The sequence below is a fragment of the Eurosta solidaginis genome, chromosome X, assembly GCF_040869045.1.
Source record: "Eurosta solidaginis isolate ZX-2024a chromosome X, ASM4086904v1, whole genome shotgun sequence".
In the NCBI taxonomy this organism is placed as follows: Eukaryota; Metazoa; Arthropoda; class Insecta; order Diptera; family Tephritidae; genus Eurosta; species Eurosta solidaginis.
The window spans coordinates 90,358,297-90,367,834 of NC_090324.1; the positions used below are offsets into that span (position 1 = coordinate 90,358,297).

At 41.0% G+C, this 9,538-nt stretch overlaps 1 non-coding gene across 1 annotated transcript; it reads right to left on the bottom strand.

The window, feature by feature from the left end:
* Nucleotides 1-7,908: 7,908 nt before the first annotated feature.
* Nucleotides 7,909-8,016, bottom strand: LOC137235590 (U6 spliceosomal RNA). The gene has a single exon (XR_010947999.1). It is a non-coding gene; the product is annotated as a U6 spliceosomal RNA (small nuclear RNA).
* Nucleotides 8,017-9,538: the final 1,522 nt, after the last annotated feature.

Here is a 9,538-nt window from a genome sequence, read left to right on the forward strand (position 1 = left end):
GTACAAACAAAGTCTAGAGTCACCCCTGGTCCACCTTTATTGCGATACCTCGAAAAGGAGTCCACCTATAGAACTAAGGCCCACTCCCTTTTAAAATACTCATTAACACCATTCGTTTGATGCCCATATTGTACAAACAAATTCTAGGGTCACCCCTGGTCCACCTTTGTGGCGATATCTCGAAACGGCGTCCACCTATAGAACTAAGGATTACTCCCTTTTAAAATACTCATTAACACCTTTCATTTGATACCCATAACGTACAAACGCATTCTAGAGTCAACCCTGATCCACTTTTATGGCTATATCCCTAAATGGCGTCCACCTATAGAACTATGGCCCACTCCCTCATAAAATACTCTTTAATGCCTTTCATTTGATACACATGTCATACAAACACATTCCAGGTTGCCCTCGGTTCATTTTCCTACATGGTTATTTTCCCTTATGTTGTCACCATAGCTCTCAACTGAGTATGTAATGTTCGGTTACACCCGAACTTAATCTTCCTTACTTGTTTATACTCAGTTGAGCAGAGCTCACAGAGTATATTAAGTTTGATTGGATAACGGTTGGTTGTACATATATAAAGGAATCGAGATAGATATAGACTTCCATATATCAAAATAATCAGGATCGAAAAAAAATTTGATTGAGCCATGTCCGTCCGTCCATCCGTCCGTTAACACGATAACTTGAGTAAATTTTGAGGCTTCTTGATGAAGTTTGGTATGTAGCTTCCTGAGCACTCATCTCAGATCGCTATTTAATATGAACGATATCGGACTATAACCACGCCCACTTTTTCGATATCGAAAATTTCGAAAAACCGAAAAAGTGCGATAATTCATTACAAAAGACAGCTAAAGCGACGAAACTTGGTAGATAAGTTGAACTTATGACGCAAAATAGAAAATTAGTAAAATTTTGGACAATAGGCGTGGCACCGCCCACTTTTAAAAGAAGGTAATTTAGAAGTTCTGCAAGCTGTAATTTGGCAGTCGTTGAAGATATCATGATGAAATTTGGCAGGAACGTTACACCTATTACTATATGTACGCTTAATAAAAATTAGCAAAATCGGAGAAGGACCACGACCACTTTTAAAAAAAATAGTTTTGAAAGTCAAATTTTAACAAAAAATTTAATATCTTTACAGTATATAAGTAAATTATGTCAACATTCAACTCCAGTAATGATATGGTGCAACAAAATACAAAAATAAAAGAAAATTCCAAAATGGGCGTGGCTCCGCCCTTTTTCATTTAATTTGTCTAGAATACTTTTAACGCCATAAGTCGAACAAAAATTAACCAATCCTTTTGAAATTTGGTAGGGGCATAGATTTTATGACGTTAACTGTTTTCTGTGAAAATGGGCGAAATCGGTTGATGCCACGCCCAGTTTTTATACACAGTCGTCCGTCTGTCCTTCCGCATGGCCGTTAACACGATAACTTGAGCAAAAATCGACATATCTTTAATGAACTTAGTTCACGTGCTTACTTGAACTCACTTTATCTTGGTATGAAAAACGAACGAAATCCGACTATGCCCACGCCCACTTTTTCGATATCGAAAATTACGAAAAATGAAAAAAATGCCATAATTCTATACCAAATACGAAAAAAAGGATGAAACATGGTAAGGTAATTGGATTGTTTTATTGACGCGAAATATAACTTTAGAAAAAACTTTACAAAATGGTTGTAACATCTACCCTATTAAGTAGAAGAAAATGAAAAAGTTCTGCAGGGCGAAATAAAAAACCCTTAAAATCTTGGCAGGTATTACATATATAAATAAATGAGCGGTATCCAACAGATGATGTTCTGGGTCACCCTGGTCCACATTTTGGTCGATTTCTGGAAAACGCCTTCACACCACTGCCTTTTAAAACTCTCATTAATACCTTTAATTTGATACCCATATCGTACAAACTCATTCTAGAGTCACCACTGGTCCACCTTTATGGCGATATTTCGAAACGGCATCCACCTATAGAACTAAGGCCCACTCCCTTTTAAAATACTCATTAACACCATTCGTTTGATGCCCATATTGTACAAACAAATTCTAGGGTCACCCCTGGTCCACCTTTGTAGCGATATCTCGAAACGGCGTCCACCTATAGAACTAAGGATTACTCCCTTTTAAAATACTCATTAACACCTTTATTTTGTTACCCATATTATACAAACAAATTCTAGGGCCACCCCTGGTCCACCTTTATGGCGATATCTCGAAAATGCGACCACCTATACAACAACCACCACTCACTTTTAAAACCCTCATTAATACCTTTAATTTTATACCCATATCGTACAAACACATTCTAGAGTCACCACTGGTCCACCTTTATGGCGATATTTCGAAACGGCATCCACCTATAGAACTAAGGCCCACTCCCTTTTAAAATACTCATTAACACCATTCGTTTGATGCCCATATTGTACAAACAAATTCTAGGGTCACCCCTGGTCCACCTTTGTGGCGATATCTCGAAACGGCGTCCACCTATAGAACTAAGGATTACTCCGTTTTAAAATACTTATTAACACCTTTCATTTGATACCCATATCGTACAAACATATTCTAAAGTCACCTTTATGGCGATATCTCGAAAAGGCGAACACCTATAGAACGAAGGCCCACTCCCTTTTAAAAATACTCATTAGCACCTTTCATTTGATACCCATATCGTACAAACAAAGTCTAGAGTCACCCCTGGTCCACCTTTATTGCGATACCTCGAAAAGGAGTCCACCTATAGAACTAAGGCCCACTCCCTTTTAAAATACTCATTAACTCCTTTCGTTTGATACCCATATTGCACAAACGAATTCTAGAGTCACCCCTGGCCCACCTTTATGGCGATATCTCGAAACGGCGTCCACCTATAGAACTAAGGATTACTCCCTTTTAAAATACTCATTAACACCTTTATTTTGTTACCCATATTATACAAACAAATTCTAGGGCCACCCCTGGTCCACCTTTATGGCGATATCTCGAAAATGCGACCACCTATACAACAACCACCACTCCCTTTTAAAACCGTCATTAATACCTTTAATTTGATACCCATATCGTACAAACACATTCTAGAGTCACCCCTGGTCCACCTTTATGGCGATATTTCGAAACGGCGTCCACCTATAGAACTAAGGCCCACTCCCTTTTAAAATACTCATTAACACCTTTCGTTTGATGTCCATATTATACAAACAAATTCTAGGGTCACCCCTGGTCCACCTTTATGGCGATATCTCGAAACGGCGCCCACCTATGGAACTAGGGATTACTCACTTTTAAAATACTCATTAACACCTTTCTTTTGATACCCATATTGTACAAAGAAATTCTAGGGTCACCCTGCTCCACCTTTATGGCGATATCTCGAAACGGCGTCCACCTATGGAACTAAGGATTACTCCCTTTCAAAATACTCATTAACACCTTTCATTTGATACCCATATCGTACAAACGCATTCTAGAGTCACCCCTGGCCCACCTCTATGGCGATATCTCGAAAAGGCGACCACCTATACCACAACCACCACTCCCTTTTAAAACCCTCATTAATACCTTTAATTTTAATTTATTTATTAGCAAACTTCTATGCGGCAGAATTGTCGCAGCGGAGTGGGGAGGGGCCATAATTAAGAGGAAGGTGTGCAGGGGCACGCCACAGGGGGGTGTCCTATCTCCTCTCCTCTGGGTTGTGGTAGTCAACGAGCTTCTTGTGGAGCTGGAAGCCAATGGTTGTCGGGTGGTTGCCTATGCAGATGACCTCGCTATCCTAGTCAGAGGCAAATTTCTGGGCGCCCTGCGCGATGTTCTTCAGGGCTACCTGGATACTGTGGCTAGGTGGGCTGAATCATGTGGATTGGCGGTCAACCCGGGAAAAACGGAATTGGTCCTTTTCACAAGAAGATATAAGGTGCCCGATTTCAGAACTCCCTCGATTGCAGGGGTACCGTTGGTACTTTCTGATAGGGTTAAATATTTGGGGATTGTTTTGGACAAGAAACTGTCCTGGAGACCCAATGCGGAAGATCGGGCCAGGAAGGCCGCCATTGCCTTGTACTGCTGCAGAGGAGCTATCGGAAAGAGATTGGGACTCTCGCCAAGAATAGTACACTGGCTTTATGAGATGGTGGTCAAACCGATTCTGCTATATGGGGTGCTGGTCTGGTGGAAAGCACTGGACACGGCGAGCACCTCCAAAATGTTAGTGTCAGTGCAACGGACGGCGCTGATCGGTATCAGTGGCGCTCTCAGAACAACGCCTACCTTGGCACTGAACGTCATGCTGAACATACACCCAGTAGATATTGCGGGAAAGGCGGCCGCGGCAAGGTCGTTGGTCAGGCTTCGTGATATGGGATATAGACTTTCTGACCGCGGACACTCTAGCCTTCTTACCAGTTTCGACTTCATCCCGGACAGAACGGACTACTGTATGCCGATAACAGCTCCCTATACAACCTTCACCCCAGTTATTCCAGAGAGAGAGGATTGGGGAAGAGGAATTATCTGGGGCATGGGACCGGTTAACTTGTTCACGGATGGGTCAAAGCTGGATGGAAAGGTTGGTGGGGGGGTCTTTTGTCAAGAGCTAAATTTAAGCCGCAAGTTTAAGTTGGCTGATCACTGCAGTGTATTCCAAGCGGAAATTGCTGCGATTAAGGATGCGGTGGATGGAATGCTATCCAGTGCTACCACGGTTAGGGAATTTAACATCTACTCTGATAGCCAATCGGCTATCAAGGCCTTGAGCTCAACTACAGTGCGATCGAGGGTGGTCTGGGAGTGCCTGACCTCGCTTGCGATTGCATCGAATTATTTTACAATTAAGATTATCTGGGTCCCGGGCCATAGTGATATCCCGGGTAACTGTCAAGCGGATCTCTTAGCCCGCATCGGTACAACTGAACCGGATGAAGATGGCTGTAGGGACTTCGGGATCCCGCTGGCCACCTGTGGATTGCTCCTCCATAGCTGGGCCTCGAATCAGCTCAGCAAACGTTGGGCGGATACCACGTCTTGCAGGGTAGCAAGATCTTTCTGGCCGAAAGTGGATGGCAGGAGGTCTGCTGAAATAATTGGGTTCACTAAGGCTCACCTATCAATGGTCATTGGGGTTTTGACAGGGCACTGTCCCATGGGTATCCATGCGGTACGTCTCAATATACTGGAAACTCCATCCTGCTGCAGCTGTATGGAGGATGATGAGGTGGAATCACCAAATCACTTTATGCTTGATTGTCCAGCTTTTGCCAGAATTAGGCGAAAGTACTTCGGTCGCGACTCACTTGGATCTCCCGAGGATATATCCAAAGTTGAGATCGGTATCATTCGGAGCTTTATCGTTGCTACCCAACGATTCTCTAAGTAGCTGGATCTAGGTCACCGTTATTTTTGGTGTATGTGGTATCACAACGGACCTTCGTGTTGTCCAAGCGAGCTATCCTTATCAGGGCAGCTACCACCTAACCTATCCTATCCTATCCTACCTTTAATTTGATACCCATATCGTACAAACACATTCTAGAGTCACCACTGGTCCACCTTTATGGCGATATTTCGAAACGGCATCCACCTATAGAACTAAGGCCCACTCCCTTTTAAAATACTCATTAACACCATTCGTTTGATGCCCATATTGTACAAACAAATTCTAGGGTCACCCCTGGTCCACCTTTGTGGCGATATCTCGAAACGGCGTCCACCTATGGAACTAAGGATTACTCCCTTTTAAAATACTCATTAGCACCTTTAATTTGATACCCATAACGTACAAACGCATTCTAGAGTCAACCCTGATCCACCTTTATGGATATATCCCTAAATGGCGTCCACCTATAGAACTATGGCCCACTCCCTCATAAAATACTCTTTAATGCCTTTCATTTGATACACATGTCATACAAACACATTCCATGGTTTCCCTCGGTTCATTTTCCTACATGGTTATTTTCTCTTATGTTGTCACCATAGCTCTCAACTGAGTATGTAATGTTCGGTTACACCCGAACTTAACCTTCCTTACTTGTTTAATAATACATTTGTAAGATTTTTCTTTTATCGTTTTCTCTTCTATGAGTAGTTTAACGATATCTTCCCATTTTCCCATTGGGGATGGCAGTTAAAATTTAGTTAAACCTTATCTAAACCGTCGGCGCGTCTGGCATATCGCTTTTTTAGGAATTTGTTGTGGGTTGAGTAGAGTTTCAGAATCAAACTGATGCAATTAACTACGCAGATGATTAGAAACGCATGGTCTTAATAGTACCTAGTGCCTCAGTATAAAATAAATAAAATAAATGTAAGGCGCGATAACCTCCGAAGAGATCTAAGGCCGAGCTTCTCTTCCAATTTGCGTCGTGCTCCTCTTGATTTTCCCTACAAAGTGGCCGGACGGGACCTACATGATTTTATGCCGACTCCGAACGGCATCTGCAAGGCAGATGAGTTTTCACTGAGAGCTTTTCATGGCAGAAATACACCCGGAGCGCTTGCCAAACACTGCCAAGGGGCGACCCCGCTTAGAAAAATGTTTCTTCTAATTGAAAAACCTTATTTCTAAAATTTTTGATGTTGCTTTGCCCGGGGTTTGAACCCAGGGCATCCGGTGTGGTAGGCGGAGCACGCTACCATCACACCACGGTGGCCGCCTATGGTCTACTGTGCCTCAGTATGGTCTACTACTAGGACTGAGTTTAAAACATTTGCCGTTGGTTTTTTTATTTTTGATTCGTGGCCTCCCATTGTAAAAAAAATATAAACGATTTTTTTTTTTCTTTTATTAATTTTTTTTCAATATTTTAAAAATATTTTTATTTGCCTTCAAATATTATAATTTATTAAATTTCAATGAGCTCGGGGCAGTTTAAAAAATTGAAACAGTTTATATTTTTATATTTCAATTTTATTTGGTCGATATTTCAATTTTTTAAACTGCCTCGAGCTCATTGAACAGTCGGTAAAACATATTCAATTGTTTCCTGAGGATGATCTCAGAATGAGATCGAAATATCGACCAAATAAAATTGAAATATAAAAATATAAACTTTTTTTTCAATATTTTAATCTGTTCTTCCCATAAATTTGACTTCGAACCTATATAATTCTTCAGGTGTTGTTGCTTGTGGGTTTCTTACATTCCACATTGTGGGTTTCCCAGGCATATCAATAAGTTTCCAATGACATTTCAACCAAATTAGAATTTTTTCCTCATCTACAATTTCAATTTCATTTTTAAGGTCCTCAAGTGGGCCTTTTACACAAGTTTTAATTTTCCTTTGTCTTTCCATAATTTAAAATCAGCAGTTTTACAAAATTGTATTTTATTTTTTGTTGTCAACACCCTAATGTTTATATTACTGGCCTTGGTTTTTTTATTTTTATAATTAATATTCCTTAATCCCTTAATTTCTTGTTTTAGTTGAATTTTTTCTTCCTGATTATTGCTTCAATTTATTTTTTCATAGATCTTGGCTATTGTTTTTCGAATGCCAAATTGCTTTCCTCCTCTTTTTCTTTTCAATTTGACCGGCTTTGGTACTTTAGGTTCCTCAATTTTTTGAATCCTATTTCTCTTTCTGTACTCCTCGATTGTTATTGGCTTAGGGCCTTGCTTGGTTTTCACCTCCTTGCAAATTTAAATTTAGTTGAACTAATTTATCGAAAATTTGGTCAAATTGACTTTGATTTTGTATGTCCTCTTCTGGGAACATAAATGAATATTAGTAACAAAAAGTTTTTACAGCAGAAATTTAAAGAGGCAGCCGTTAGCTTGCCCGAATATTTTCCTGCTTAAAAATAATGTCTAAATTGTCAAAATGACTTCATAATTAAGCTAATATACTGTCAGTCCAGTTGGTTATATCATTTTATCACCAATAAAAATGTGGAACGCTTCACGATTTCGGTGTCATCCTTGCGCAGGGGCCATGCTAATCTTCTCTGTACCGTTCCAATTTTAGTGTATGTTCTGTCGAAGTTTTTCAATTGCCGCAATTTTTATTGTTGGTGCCCGAATTAAATTCAACTTCTCTCTTTTTTTTTTTTTCTTTTACAAGGCTTAGCCTGTAATCAGGCAGTAAAATCCTTACCAATGAATTAGGCTGAGTAATCAGCCAGTATAATCAAGGCAGGATCGCCATATAAAATATTAAAAATTGAAATAATCGGTTTTGAGAGGTTTCAACATCAATGAGCGAATGCTTCGTTATTCAAATATTGTAAGTTTATTTATACTAAATTTTTCTAAACATATTCTTACACACATATTTACTTTAAGCATACATACTTACATATTTACCTTAAGCATACATACTTACATACCTACATACAACTCTACACAAAATATGTACCTACACTGGAATGCAAATTTGGTTTGGTTGTGCGTTATATACACACCTGTATTAAATCGTGTGAATGGCTATGTCAGCAATCAGCATCAGATGCCTTCTTTTGTGTTGATAAAAATTTAGACTCTTTTTGTTACAGGGTAGCATATTGACTGATTTAAATATTTGGCATTGAAATTGTTGGCTGTGTACACTACAGCGCTCTCAGAACAACACCATGCTGAACATGCATCCAGTAGATATTGCGGGAAAAGCAGCCGCGGCCCGGTCGTTGGTCAGGCTCCGGGATATGGGCTATGGGCTTTCTGACTTCGGACACTATAGCCTTCTTACCAGTTTCGACTTTATCCCGGACACGACGGACTATTGTATGCAGACAACTGCTCCCTATACAACCTTCACCCCAGTCGTTCCCCCGAGAGAGGAGTGGGGAAAAGGAATTATCTGGGGCAGGGGACCGGTCAACTTGTTCACGAATGGGTCGAAGTGGGATGGATAGGGTGGTGAGGAGGTCTTTTGTCAAGAGCTAAATTTAAGCCGCAAGTTTAAGTTGGCTGATCACTGCGGTGTATTCCAAGCGGAAGCTGCTGTGATTAAGGATGCGGTGGATGAAATGCTATCCAGTGCTACTACGGTTAGGGAATTTAACATCTACTCTGATAGCCAAGTGGCTATCAAGGCCTTGAGCTCACCTACAGTGCGATCGAGGTTGTCTGGTCTGATCTTGCGATTGCATCGACTTATTTTATAATTAAGATTATCTGGGCCCAGGCCATAGTGATATCCCGGGTAACTGTCAGGCGGATCTCTTAGAAGCGGTACAAATGAACCGGAGGAAGATGGCTGTAGGGATTTCGGAACTCCGCTGGCCACCTGTGGTTTGCTCCTCCATAGCTGGGCCTCGAATCAGCTCAGCAAACGTTGGGCGGACACCACCTCTTGAAGGGTAGCAAAATCTTTCTGGCCGAAAGTGGATGGCAGGAGGTCTGCCGAAATAATTGGGTTCACTAAAGCTCACCTATCAATGGTCATTAGGGTTTTGACATGGCACTGTCCCATGGGTATCCATGCGGTGCGTCTCAATATACTGGAAACTCCATCCTGCTGTATCTGTATGGAGGATGATGAGGTGGAATCACCAAATCACATTATGCTTCATTG